Here is a 14,545-nt window from a genome sequence, read left to right as displayed (position 1 = left end):
GTACTAGTGATGGCCTATTCATGGGTATTTTAGATGTGGACAAGTGTAAGGATTGGAGGAAAGAGAATAATATTGGGGGGGAAATAATTCAAGGGTTGAAAAAACCTTCAGCTATAAACGTCTATAGTACAGTAACAGAAATAGTGTTTGAAATCTCACCTATAAGTGTGAAGTGTGATGAGGAGACTACAAAGTAATTTATGGGTAACTTGTTGCTTTGTGCACAGAATGTTAGATGGGATTAGCAAGATTACCTAATGGCAAAATAAGAGCAAAGTGGGAGAATTGATCCACACTTACACCCGCTGAAATGCAAAACACGGTCATGCATCTTACCCTGTTCACAGTTTTCTTTTTTGTTCTTGTGTTTTATTTTTTATTTTTTTAATTAATTTTGATTGGCGTATAGTTGCTTTACAATGTTGTGTTAGCTTCTACTTCACAGCAAAATGGATCAGCCATACATACACATCTATCCCCTCCCTTTTGGATTTCCCTCACAGTTTTCTTACTGGAAAGCAAGGTTTGGTTGTTTTTGGTTTAAAGTAATAGGTGACATGGCCAGCACTGACATGGCTGCAACTCCTTCAAGCTGTCACGAAAGCTCTTTCACCCATTTGAACTCTGGGAAGAGGTTCATTAATTAAGGTTTAGTTCACTGCTTAAGGCGCTTTATGCCTGTATTCAAACCAGCTAACTTATAGCTTCTCAGTAAGTTTAAATGAGAGTTTTTCCCTTTCTAGAAAAAGAACATGATGCCAATTTTCAAAATAAACCCATCTTAGATTCTTACAAAGACCAGCAAGCCTGTTCATGGCTGCATCGTGAACTTGGTTCATTCAACAAACATTTACTGAGCATTTACTGCGTTCTAAGTGCAGGGAATAAAACAGTGAACAGAACAATCTTTGCTCACATGGAGGTCACATTTTTCATGGACAAAAAAAGAAAGCTAGAAGTTTACACTGCTATGTCAGCGCACTGTCCCCCGGAGACCGGTCTGCCGCTTGTTACGGTGGCAGGTCTTTGATTTGGTTTTTGTCTTTTTTAATATATTTCAAAATACAATCTAGATTATTTACAACAATTAACCCAAAGACAGTTTTATCTGGTCTAGGACCACTCTTCAAACAAGTTATCATGCTGGGGTTTTTGACATCTTTTTGTTTCAAATGGCTCCATTCAAGAATTTCCTTTTATCACTCTGTGAACTTGATCCAGTCAAAAGGAAAATTGATCCAGTCAAAAGGATTCTAAGCTAGAAAAAATAGTCTTGGGCTATTGGATGTAATTCTGTGTTATCATTACTTAAGTTTTACTTTTTTTTTTTTTCTTTTTTTGGCCGTGCCATGCAGCTTGCAGGATCCCAGTTCCCAGACCGGGGATTGAACCCAAGCCACAGCAGCGAAAGTGCTGAATCCTAACCACTAGACTACCAAAACTCCCTTAAGTTTTATTACTTTAAAAAAAAAAAAAAAATGTAGGGACCCAGTTTTTCAGTTTTGACCATTCCATTGGCCCTTATGCACTCCTACATTCCCCATTTTGGAGAGAAGAACATTTTGCATTCCTTTCTTTATTTTTGTGTTGCTTCTTTTCTTATTGAGATATATTTCACATACTATAAAATTCACCCAAAATTTACTATATTCACAGTTGTGCAACCATCACCACTATATAATGTCAGAGCATTTTCATCATGCCTAAAAGAAGCACATATCCTTTAGTAGTCCCTCCTCATTCTCTATACTCTCTTCAGCCTCTGAGAGCCACTTAATTCTCTTTTTTGTTTCTGTAGATTCATTTAGATGAAATCACACATTGCATTGCTCCAGTACAACATTTAGCAAATGATCAAACCTCACAGGTGTTTGCAACATCAGGGACCTGACAGCAAGGTTTAAGACCCTGATTTTCCCCTGTTTTTGACTTGTTGTTCTCTGTCACTTCTTTAAGTATAACTTGGAAATATGTTTACAACCATCAGCTAATTTTGAACAAGTTCCTGAGAATTTCCTTTTGTCACTCTATTAACTTGATATATATGACCTGGGATATCTGACATCCTAGCACTGGCAACTAGGGTCTGGTCATTTTTTATCTCATTTATTGCTACTTGAATAACTTTTCCATGGGGTTGAAATTCCTGCATGAATTAGAGGCTACTACAGTGTACCCTAGAAAAGTTAAGATGTAGCTTGACTTGGAGTCTGAGGTTTTATTTGTCCCCTCCCTTGAGGCACATTTGGACATAGTGACTATTGAGGCTGCTTATTTGTCATGAAAGTAAAATTACTCATTAAGGGATAAAAATGCCTTGAAACTCATTAAGGGATAAAAATGCCTTGAAATACTACTCGTTAGTCCCAGTTTATTAGTCTTATAGAAGGTTACTTTTCCTATTCAATAAACTTGAGCTCTAAGTCTCCACATCCTCCAGTAGTTTAGGGAGAGATACACTATATGCTTACTAGCTTCAAATATCACATGTATCCCTCAGAGGGAAAAATGGTTATATGTTAATGGGACTACCAACCATCCCCCTCACCCAAAACAAAAGGAAGACATCATTTTATATTACCAAATCATGAAATGACTTAGCATATCAAAGAAAAAAAGCTACAGAGACCCATGTGCCAAACTTTTAAAAAATGTTTTATTTTGAAATAATTTTACTCTATGGGGAAGTTTCAAATTTAGTAGAGAGAGTTCCATATACACTTCACTCAATTCCATATTAATGTCTTACACTACCAGAGGACATTTATCAAAACTAAGAAACCAGCATTGGTGCATTGCTGTTAACTCCAGACTTTATCACAACTGTTCCTTTTGTCCTTTTTGTAGTCCTGGATGCAATCCAGGATACCACATTGCGTTTAGTCATCATGTATTCTTAGTGTCCTCTGGCCTTTGACAGTTTAATTTTAATCTTTCCTTGTTTGTCATGACCTTGACAGCACTGGTCAGGTACTTTGTAGAATGTCCCTCAATTCGGGTGTTTTTCAGATGATTAGAGTTTGGGGTAAAAATACCTTTTTTTTTTTTTTTTTTTTGTGGTACGCGGGCCTCTCACTGTTGTGGCCTCTCCCGTTGGGGAGCGCAGGCTCAGCGGCCATGGCCCACGGGGCCAGCCGCTCCGCGGCATGTGGGATCTTCCCGGACCGGGGCACGAACCCGTGTCCCCTGCATCGACAGGCGGACTCTCAACCACTGCGCCACCAGGGAAGCCCGTAAAAATACCGTTTAAGTGAAGTGCCCTCCTTATATCAGAGGGTATGTGATGCCCCCATGACGTCATTGGTGATGTTTAACCTTGACTACATGGTTACGGTGGTGTTTGTTAGGTCTCCACTCTAAAGCTGTTTTTCTTTTCCCCCTTTCTTACTCTGGTCTATTTGGAAGCTAGTCACTAAGTCTAGCCCACATTGGGGGAGGGAGGGTGGAATAGGAGAGAATTAAGCTCCACTTCCTTCCTGGAGTTGGAGATACCTGCTGCTTATTTCGAATTCTCCTGCAAGAAAGATTTGTCTCTTCTATTTGTTTCTTTATTAAGTCGTGTGTAAATACACACACACACACACACACACATATATAACTATATTATATATATACATATATATCAGTACAGATTCATATATATTTATCTTACACTTTGAGTTATAATCCAATACCACATTATTTTGTCACCCAGATTGTTCCAGCTTTGGCCTTGGGAGCTCTTTTCAAGTTGATTTACGTGTCTCTTCGACGTTTCTTCATCTGTTTGTTTTTAGAGCACTTGCTTTGTGACAGTACAAGATGCCACTGGAGTATCTTGTATTTTTGTATTTTTCCTGCCCTAGTCATAGAGTCCGTCATTTCCTCAAGGAGCCTTGGCTTCTTTTAGGAGAATAGTATTTAGAAACCAAGATCTGGGCACTGGGTGAGCTCATTACTACTGGGGTTTCTCTGCTTCTAGTTCTGCCAGCACTGTAAACTCTTTTTTTTTTTTTTTTTTTAATACTGAATGTGAGATCTTGCCAGGTTCACAGGAACACTGACTTTTTACAAACACTGCTTCATTTTTTATATAACTCTGGTACCCAAAAGACTTCACCCTATAGACATTACAGTTATGCTTTTGCTCACCCTACCTAACAAGAAAAAAGGATTAGAACTATTCCCTCTCTTTCCCTATTATGATAATTTGTTTTAACTTTCCCTTAGCTAGCAATATTCAGACAATCTACTGAAGTACCATACATTACAGTGTTAAAATCTTACCTGAGAGACTAACTCAATTAAATAATAATAATGGAAGTTGCTAAATAACCAGAAGTTAACTGACAATGGAAACCATTGTACTGCATATCAAAACTTGATGAGATGCAACTAAAGTAGTACTTCGAGGTAAATGTAGTGTCTTAGATTTATTCAGGAAACATGAAAGAGTTAAACAGATTAGGCCATCGGAGGAACCAGCTGAGTAAAAAACACGCTACCTGAGTGGATAGCAAGAGTTCATATAGGAAGAAGCTGTATGCAGTAGTGGAAGAGAGATCTTGACTAGCGTTAGGAGACTTGTGTTCTCGTGCTAATGCTGTTTACTGCTCACGTGGTCACTCTCACGTGTATGGGCCCCCACCGTCCTCTCTAAAAAGGGTTCACTGGTGCCAACCATATGCGCACATCCAGAATCACTTTAAATACTGTTTACCAAGCTTAACGGTGAATTAAGTTTTGGTGAAATAGGATATTAAACTTTTCAAAGAAGTAAGAATATAAAGATTTTCTGAAATTTTCAAAACAAATGACCATCTAGCAGTTGAACTTGTTCTACCGGTGATTTTCTTTCTGACTCTTCTGAAATATTTACCTCTTGTTAATCAAAATACGTCTTCTGACCTGAAGTCCTAGGAAACTATCTTTGCCAAAGCTCTAATGGTTGTCCTATCTTAATTGCTTCCTAGAACATAGAATAACGGGGCCCAGCATTGTTGTGTGTTAGAATCACCTGGGAGTTTTCAAAACCACAAATCCTGAGACTCCACCCCAGACCAGTTATTTCAGACTCTCTGAGGATGAAACCTTGGCATCATTTTTTTTAAAAAGTTGCCTAGGTGATACTAATATGAGCCAGGGTTGAGACCACTGTGGAATGGTGAAAATAACCTGATTTACCAAACAGTTTAGAGAACAATTTATATTTTCAGATTTTTTTTTTTTTAAGTTTCAGTCACGTTACAACCCTTTTTCACATCTTCATTGTTTTTTTTGGCCACACCACATGGCATTCGGAACTTCCCTGAACAGGGATCAAACCCACGCCCCCTGCAGTGGAAATGCGAAGTCTTAACCACTGGACCACCAGGGAAGCCCTCTGATATTTTAAAAATATTTTTAAACTGCAAGGTGTTGGTTGGACACACAAATGTGGCATTACAAATGGCACATGCTTTGAAAATACAGTGCTATGAGAGCATATAATCGGTGCCCTGTGTAAACTGGGGGGTTAGGGGATGCTTCCCTCAGGAAGAGAATTTTAAACTGAGAAATCTAAAGAATTAAATAGTTAAGGGGGTGGGTTCAAGCGGAAGGGATCATGAGTGCAAAGGCTCTGTGGTAGGGGGGATGCAGGGTGTTTCTGAAAAATGAAGAAAGAGTGGCAGGTATGGTGAGAGTCCATTTCATATGCAAAAGTAGAATTTAAACATGTCCTGTGACAAATTAATTCGGACAAACCTTCTCTGGGCAAATGGGTGAAAGAACTTTTTGAAAGTTGCCATATTCTCTCAATTTAGTAGAATTCGCTAGAGACCAACCTTAGTTGGTTTTTTTATGTTTTGGTTTCTTTTTTTTAGTAAGTTGTCACTCAGTAAAAGGAATGGCGGTACTTTTAATCATTTCCAGTCCCAAAATTTAGACACACAGTTAGTGGATGGGAATAACTTCTGGCTCTTTAGAATGAGCAGTTAAGTTTATATCTAAGATTAAGGTTATCTATAAACACCATGCACCTCATAAGGTTGTTGTGAGGATTAATTAAAGGAGATCAGATAAAGCCCCCAGCATCCTGCCTGGAATACCTGGGGCATGTCCTCCCTGTGTCCAATGTTCTTTTTCTATCCCATTCTACAACCTTAGTCATATTCAGCTACATACAAAATTAAACTACACTACCTTCCAACCCATACCCCCTGCAGTGGAGCATGGAGTCTTAACCACTGGACCGCCAGGGAGGCCCTTCCATCACCATTCTTTTTGGAACTTCAGGTTTGTGTTTTTTAAAACAAATGGATCCAATTTCATAATTCTGACTATAAAAATCTGTCTTCTTTTCAGTCATAGATTTTGATTCATGTTTTCCTTTAAATTACTGGGTTTTATTGGGAAAAATATCTTCCCCTTTCAGCATAAAGAAACTTTCTCAAGCTTCCCCATAACCACGAAAGAAAGATGTGTTATGGTGACCAACTCATTTTGCTGGGATTTTCCTTTTTTAAAACCTGAACGTCCTGCCTCCCACTAACCCTCAACCTCCCCATCAGTAAACCCTGACAGTCACCACCCTAGGTGTCATTGATCTGACTCTCACTTATCTCTGGCCACCATCACAGGCTTGGTTCCCCTTCAGGCATCTTCCTGCAAATATGATTTGCCTTTTAAGACACAAAGTAGGAGTGGAGAGAGAAGAATAGTACTGTTGGCAAATTTACTTCCTATTACACTGTCAAAACTGGATATATTTTGATTTTTAGTAAATCTGATAAATGACTGTCTTTATTATGTCTAAAATGCGGTTGTCTTGCCTCTGGTGTTTAAAAGGGTAAAAGATGGTTCAACACATACAATTCCCAGAACCTGACATGAATCAGGCTTGAAAGCAAATCCTTTTGCTTTCCCTAGAGATGGCAGGACTAAGTACCTTAGGGACCTTAATTCTAGGTTCTAGTTCCCACTGAAAGACACCTATAATAACATTCCCAAATGTTTTTGTTCCTTTGAAGGCTGAATTGTAACTTCAATATGTCAGATGCTTCAAACTTAAGGGGTAGCTTTTAAAACCCTTATCCTCAAAATGACAGTAAACTCTTGGCACTAACACTTTTCAGACCCCCTCAAGGAGCTAGAAACGTTGACTCCAATTGAACACCAAAGGGCTAATGACATCTAGGACAGAGGTTCTCAAACTGTGAATGACAAAATTAATGGATTACAACTAGCATTTTATATATATATATATATAGAGAGAGAGAGAGAGAGAGAGAAGGGAGGGACATACGACAGAAAATGTTATTTTGTAAAATGTATTTGGTTTTTATATTCTGATCTATGTATGATCCTTTATCCAAAACGATTGGGATCAGACATATTTTAGACTCAGAATTTTTCAGTTTAGAAAAAAGTTTTTCAGTTCGATGACTGCTATGCTGAATAGAGTTAAAATTATTGCCACCAGTGAGTAGAAGAAAGTGCAAATCGTCAGAGGAGGATCCAGGGGTGTTGCTTATCTCTAAACCAGGGTCTTGGCCTCAGATAATAACAAACAATAAAAGAGAAAACCATTAAGGGGGTGGCAGTAGTGAAGTAATATTAAATCTCTTCATCAGTCTCCACTTTCTGCCTAATCGTATAAATTAATTCTCTTACCATCCCTTTCCAAGCTGCAGCCAAATTGAGGGCCATTTCCAGTCTTTCTGGCTAGAAACCAGAAAAGTCAGGTGACCCCCAACCCTACCAGGACCATACCTTCTTAAGGGATCAAAGCTCCAGCCTGGCTTTTGGTTACTGCTGTGTGAAATTGCAAGCTTAGCCTTGATTTGTGGGGAAAATAAAGATCAGGCTTGCTAGGAACAGAAACTTCTCTCCCCACCAGGCAATCAAGAATTATTCTTCAAACATCTGTGTTAACACGAGGTGGAATGTGAGTAAAATAGGTTGATGTATCTTTCATGCTCAACTTTGTGAGGCAGTGTCATAGCTGTGGTCTGGAATATTCTTGGAATCTGCAATTGCTTCAACTTCCTCTATCCTTATGCCTAAATCTCCAAAGTCACACATTTTGCTTTTCTATACAAAACAAGACCTTTTAGCCTAACAGACTTAAGTATCACTTAGCTTTAAATTTGAGGAATAGCAAAAAACCTATTACACTGACAACAGGCCATGAAGTCTGCAAAGCTTGCTGTATGCTAAAGTTGCAACAGTGACTTGGCTTCTGAAGAAAATGGATGTTTTTGTTGAAAACTAGAAATGATGCAGTTGCATTTTGGGGACTTTTTTTTTTTTTTGCGGTACGCGGACCTCTCACTGTTGTGGCCTCTCCCGTTGCGGAGCACAGGCTCCGGACGTGCAGGCTCAGCGACCATGGCTCACGGGCCTAACCGCTCTGCGGCATGTGGGATCTTCCCGGACCGGGGCACAAACCCGTGTCCCCTGCATCGGCAGGCAGACTCTCAACCACTGCGCCACCAGGGAAGCCCGAGTTTTTTTTTTTTTAATTTTTTTTTTTATACAGCAGGTTCTTATTAGTTATCCATTTTGGGGACTTCTTAACACTTGCTTTTCTAGTTCACAAAACCCTACGTTTCCTCATGTTTCTGGGACTCCAGAGTCACTCCTGTAAGCTGGTTGGCCCTGGGCAGAAGTGTGAAATCATCACAGACAACAGCACGTTTACTCCTTTCTCTCTCCTAGAAGCTCTTCCTCTAGTCAGACACCCGGAGTTCTTACTCTTCTGATCCCTGACTGTCCAATGGAAAGCTTTAGATTCTCAAGTTCAGAGGTTAAAACAATGAATTCTGAATTACCAGTTTGAGACCTGTATGTTAGCTCTCCTTGATAGCAGCACTTTAAAATTGCTATAGAAGATGGGCTTCCCTGGTGGCGCAGTGGTTGAAAGTCCGCCTGTCGATGCAAGGGACGCGGGTTCGTGCCCCCATCTGGGAGGATCCCACATGCCGCGGAGCGGCTGGGCCCGTGAGCCGTGGCCGCTGGGCCTGCGCGGCGGGAGAGGCCACAACAGTGAGGCCCGCGTACCGCCAAATAAATAAATAAAATTGCTATAGAAGAGATTAAAAGGAGTGAATGGTGGAACTTCAGGGACTTTGATATCAGTCTCTGATCTCTGTGCAAGAGGTCTCTGTGCAAGAGGGTCTTACTGGTGCTCTGACCATAAACTCCACACACTCCATAAGAACTGAGCTGCTCTTAAACTTGCCAAGATGTGTGTTCCCTCGGTGCAGAACATCAAACAGCCTAACAGCTTAAGTAAAGGGTGCAAAATTCATCATGTAAATCTGTTTTTAACAAACACAACTGAATGATGTTTTTACTAGTATAGCTCAAAGAAAGCCAAGTGAGATAAACTATAAAACCATACTCCATGGAGTCTTAACTCGGATGTGACTAAGTATAAAAAGCAAAACTGACCAGATGTTACATTTAGCAGAGGTAAAATGCCTCAAGCAATATACATGTCCAATAAAAACTTCAAATCCCTTTGGAAGTGAAAAACAGCTTCAGACTTCAGTGAGTGGTAGCTTTAGTGCATGGTTGGGGGGCGGTTGTGTGCAAAGCGCCTCCATGCGCACACTCTGGAGAAAGAATTTTTTCAGGGTTTTCCCTCCTTGGGTGTACATGTTGTAAACAACAGATAAGTTGTGTGTGTGTTTTTTTAAGCAAAAATCTTTGGAGTGGAGAAATCTAATTTGCCCTTATCTGTGTCAGCTTCTTGCATGAGATGGGGCTAAAGACATTTCCGGGAAAAAGAAGAAAGGTAGGACGTTTTAAGCATATGAACACATAAAAATGGAAGTGTCTTTTAAAAAGACAAAAGATAGAAATGTTGATAAGAAAGGAAGTGAGCAGGATGAAGTTTGGGCACAAAATGACCAAAACACCTTGTGAACATGTTTAATGGGACCCCAGAGTGCCAGGGCATTGGTAATACCATCGGGACATTAATAGTAACACTCACCTTGTAAGGAATTTTTGGTGGTGGTGGTTAAATTTTTATATACCTCCCTTTGGAACTGATGGAGTGTATGGCTATGCCTGGGAAAGCTGGTGAGACAGTTAAAGTGCTAATGGCAATGCCAGAGCCTGAGGACTGGACTAGCAAGTGCTTAAATGGTTTCATAATAAATCTTTGGGATGACAGGCACATGCATTTGAGTGCCAGTCACACTGCTCTGAGCCTCACGGCAATTGTAGTGTTTATTATTTCCCTATATCATTACCCGAACCTCCTCTATCCGCGACAAGACACCTACTACTTTAGGTACATCGAATTTTCCCAAACCGACTTTGAAAAGTTACATTTTTAAACAGTATGTACAAGCCGAAGTACGCTGATACCAACGTAAAATGGCAATCCAAAGGGAATTCCCTGTTTTCTAATCCCACGGTTTCCTTGTTGAGAACCGTCCCTGCATATGCAGATTAGGGAGCCAGGGAAAACCGTTTCATTGATTAGAAAAGCAACTTTTACAGTTCTTTTCCTGAGTTATTACGCTACCCTGTACTGTATGGATACTTAATGGGAAAGAACGTGAGGTACTGAATTTTCCGCTCTCTGGGTTTCTAATTATTCCAACCACCTTCAAAGAAGTGTAGTTCTTGTGCTGTGGCTAAATTCAGAAGCGGGAAATGCCAACCCCTCTAAAGGCAGACGGATCGCCAAAACCAGGGACTGAACCAGAGTAGAGAAGGGTTAAGTGAAAAGAGTGCCTTTCCGAGAGACCGAAACCGCATCGCCCAAGCTAACGGGCGCCACCCGGGAAGCGCCGGGTGGAAGGTACGAGGATACACAGACCCCGCCCGGGCGTCCCCACATCCCGGAGCACCCTCTCGCGCCCCCGCGCGCCCGACCGGGGAGGCAAGCCTCGCGCGCTCCCTCCGCTCCCGCGGGCTGCGGGTGCGGCCGCCGGCGCGCGCGGGGGCGGGGCCGGCTTGGGGGGCGCGCGCGCGGGGCCGCGGGCAGGGGGGCGGGGCGGCAGAGCTCGGCGGCTGGGCCTGGAGGACAGCGGCGGCGGAGGCGACGAGCGGCAGCGGGAGCGGCGCTGAGAATCCTTGCGGGACGCGGGCGACAGGAAGCGGGGAGCGCAGAGGTAACTCAGGACGGAAAAGGCGGGTGGGGAGTGGGTGCGGGCCCGCTGGACCCCGAGGGCGAGTGGTGGAGGCCGCTCGCCCGGGGCGCCGACGCCGCTACCCGAGAGGAGGGGGCGGGGCGGTCGCGTCCCCGGAGGTGGTGCCTTTTGTCTGCCTTCCCCGACCGCTCCGCCCCCTTCCCCTCCCCCCACGGCGACCTAGCCCCCTGCCCCTCTCCTGGAAGCCTCCTCCGGGACCCTCTCGCGCGCGCGCTCCCGCCCTTGTTTTGTTTGGACTGGGGAGGTTGGGGAGCTCTTCCCTGATCTAGGGCCCTGCGTCCCAGAGCGCCTGCGCCAGCGTCCTCCCGCCCGCTCCGATTGGCTGAGGTCTTGCGCATGCTCCCGAGGCCCGCGGTGGGCCTCGCTGTCCGCTCCCGCCCTCCCCCTCACCCTACTCTCAGCGGTTTTCGGAGCCGGTTCGAAAGATGCCGGCGGCGGTGACTGGCTGTGGCGAACCCGCCCCCCGGGTTCTCCGCCCCCGCCGCCGCCATTACGGAGCTCCCAGCGGTGAGTTCGCCGAGCGCTGGGACTCGCGGTCCGCCGCCTCCTCCGTCGCGCGCCGCTCGGGTCGCGGCGTCGGCCTCCCCGCGCGCATCCCGGAGCGGGAGCCCGAGCTGTCAGCTGCAATGAGCGCGCACCTCGGTGTCCGCCGCCGCTGAGCTCGCCGCCCTTTGCCTCGCCGCCTTCATCCTGGCTCCGCTCTCCCCCCCGCCTTGTGCTCGGCGCCGCACCGGCCGCTCCCTGCCTTTGTCTCTGCTGGTCTTTCTAACTGGTTCTCTCGGCGGTCTGGGCTCGGTGTCAGCTGTTGGCGCCCCTGAAAAGCCTTTGCTGCTGCTGCCGCTGCCGCTGCCGCCGCGACGCGGGCCTAAGCTTTCGTTTTCCCGTATGGCTTTCCTAGAGCTTATTAGTCACTGCTCCTTAGGTGATGTGATTTTAGCTAATAAAGTCAAACGTGTGAATAGGGGCGTTTGTAAAGAGTTGGAGGCAGGAGTGGTGAAGTGAGAGGCCCAGATTTGAGATTTTGATACCGAATTGACCAATGTCTGTGACCGAGGACGAGTCACTTAACCACTTTGAGGGAGTGTTCACCCCTGCACAAGAGGACGGCCAAGGTGAACTTTACCGCCCTTTCCGCGTATACATTTTCTTTCTGTTGTTTATCATGCTTCCCGACTTTATGTTACATTGAAAAGTGAGAATTTAGTTAAAAGTACAGCTAGGAATTCACCTGGGACTTTATGGACAAAGCTGGCCTGTCTTAGAGTGAAGTTACACGTGTCTAGTTTTATTTTGGAAGATGGTTTAGTTTTGTTGAATCTGGCATAGGCATAAAACTGTTAAGAGCTTTTAAAATTCTTATTGCTCTTTTTAAAAGTTTAGTGTAATGTGTTTCAAAGTAGAAGTAACATTTTAAGAGGTTATTTTTGGCCTTGTTTTTAAGCTTAATTGGAAGATTGAGGGCGAGAACTTGGAGAAAGTGTCCTGAACTCTTCGTGTATAGATGAAAATCCTAACTCTTCAGCCAGTTAGATTGTGCGTGCCTTAGGAATAGATCCCTGTAGTGTCCATAGCATCTGTGCCCAATATAGACACTGATATATTGAAATACAAAAGTGAAAAAGAAGTTGCTAGCTAATTATATGCATGCTTTTTGTGACATTACCTGTTAAGTCTGAATATAGTTAAAGATTTTAGATTGAGAGCAACTTGATGTAATCAGTGCATAGCTAATGATATTATAATGTATAATGTCTTGTGTACATTTTATGGTAAAATATGAAATAATACTTTCCCTAAAATGCGTACTTTCAAGGATATCAGTAAGCTGAAATACATTGTTGAACTACTTATTTTTCTAGTGCTTTCTCAATGTAGAGAAAGTAAATTAAAACTCTGAAATTACGGACTTTCTACTTTTACAACCTTTTCTTTATTGCCTGCATTTAAACAACTTAGCACTTCCCTTGGCGAAAGCAACTCTTTGTTATGTTAATCTCACATTAAATTTTAAAAACAGGTTGATGACCACAGAAAGACCACATAAACCACAGGTAAACTCAGATGGCACATATAAGAACCCAGATGAAAAACTTATTCAAGTTTCGTCTGTTCGTTCTTTCACTTAATAAATATTTATTAAGCACCTATTCTGTGCCTGGCGTGTTTCTTAGGCACCAAGTATGCAGCAGTGAACCAGCCAGATAAGATTCCTGCGAGGAAACAAGTGTGGCGGCCTAAAAGTCTGATCATTCAGAAATGTAGCAACAAAAGTTAAATTAATGAGTACCTGTGATGTTAAGGTAGTATGAATTAACCATTCATATAGTTTTGTTAGCTTTGTGATGAACAGTGAACTTATGGAATAACTCATTAACCAACCTATTATAAAGAAAGTGTTATAGGGCTTCCCTGGTGGCGCAGTGGTTGAGAGTCCGCCTGCCGATGCAGGGGACATGGGTTCGTGCCCCGGTCCGGGAAGATCCCGCATGCCGCGGAGCGGCTGGGCCCATGAGCCGTGGCCGCTGAGCCTGCGCGTCCGGAGCCTGTGCTCCGCAACGGGAGAGGCCAAAAGAAAAGGAAGTGCTATAGACTGAAGCCTTAATTTTCATGACCTTTATTAAGGAAATACAGAGCTGAGGCAAATGTTTCTTAATATTTATATTAAATTTTAAATTTTAGTTTTATTTTTTAAGTGTTCTTCACACTTGCTGAATATAGTAATAAGTACTGTCAGGTGTCATTGTTCATTCAACTTTTTTCCCCAGTATTTATCCAGCACCCAATATGTGCTGGGCATCCTTCTAGGTGCTGGGAATACAGTGATGAATTAGTCCTAGCCCTTGTAATGCTTACATTTCACTGGAAGAGACACATAATAAAAAAGTAAATAGACGTATGTTGAATTACAGGTGGTGTTAAATGCTATTACAAATGCCATATAAAGAAACCTGAAAAAGAATAAGAAGGATGGGAAGGCTTTCTGAGGGGGTGACACTGAGCACAAATCTTAATTGAAGTGTCTAGGAAAAGAATGTTGCAGTGTAAAAGAAGAGCATGTGCAAAGCACACACTGAGGACCAAAAGAAGATCTGTGTGTTTGGAGTCAAGAGAGTAGAGTGATGGGTGGAGTAGTAAGGGGTGAGATGACTGAAATAAGGGGGTGTGGTGATGGGGAGGTTTTAAGCAGGAAGGTGTCAGGCTCTGTTTTTTTTGGTGGATGCAGCCAGGAAGATTGGCAAACCAACTTATTTCTCAGTTATTCCACCCTAGGCATACTTCTTACCTGACCTAATTTAAACTAACATTCTTGTCCTCAGGTTAATGATGTCTAATGTCTTTATGGACCATGTACTTGTTGCCCTGACTTCAGGCAATTTTGTCATCTTGGCGTTGAGAGTAGTTTCCTTTGCACC

The 14,545-nt window shown here is 42.9% G+C and overlaps 1 protein-coding gene across 6 annotated transcripts in view; it reads left to right on the top strand.

Annotated features, from left to right (window-relative positions):
- The first annotated feature begins 10,964 nt into the window (after positions 1-10,964).
- The window catches only part of HP1BP3 (heterochromatin protein 1 binding protein 3), a 35,560-nt gene continuing 31,979 nt past the window's right edge, over positions 10,965-14,545 (top strand). The window contains exon 1 of one of the 6 annotated variants that reach the window (XM_032636132.1): positions 10,965-11,093. The gene's annotated coding sequence lies outside the window, so the exon portion shown is untranslated. The other 5 variants (XR_004350505.1, XM_032636154.1, XR_004350506.1 and 2 more) reach the window with 5 other exon arrangements.

The sequence above is a fragment of the Phocoena sinus genome, chromosome 1 (genome assembly GCF_008692025.1).
Source record: "Phocoena sinus isolate mPhoSin1 chromosome 1, mPhoSin1.pri, whole genome shotgun sequence".
Classification (NCBI taxonomy): Eukaryota; Metazoa; Chordata; class Mammalia; order Artiodactyla; family Phocoenidae; genus Phocoena; species Phocoena sinus.
The sequence above is the reverse complement of the archived record's forward strand: the minus strand, read 5'-3'. Positions and strand labels throughout refer to the sequence as shown.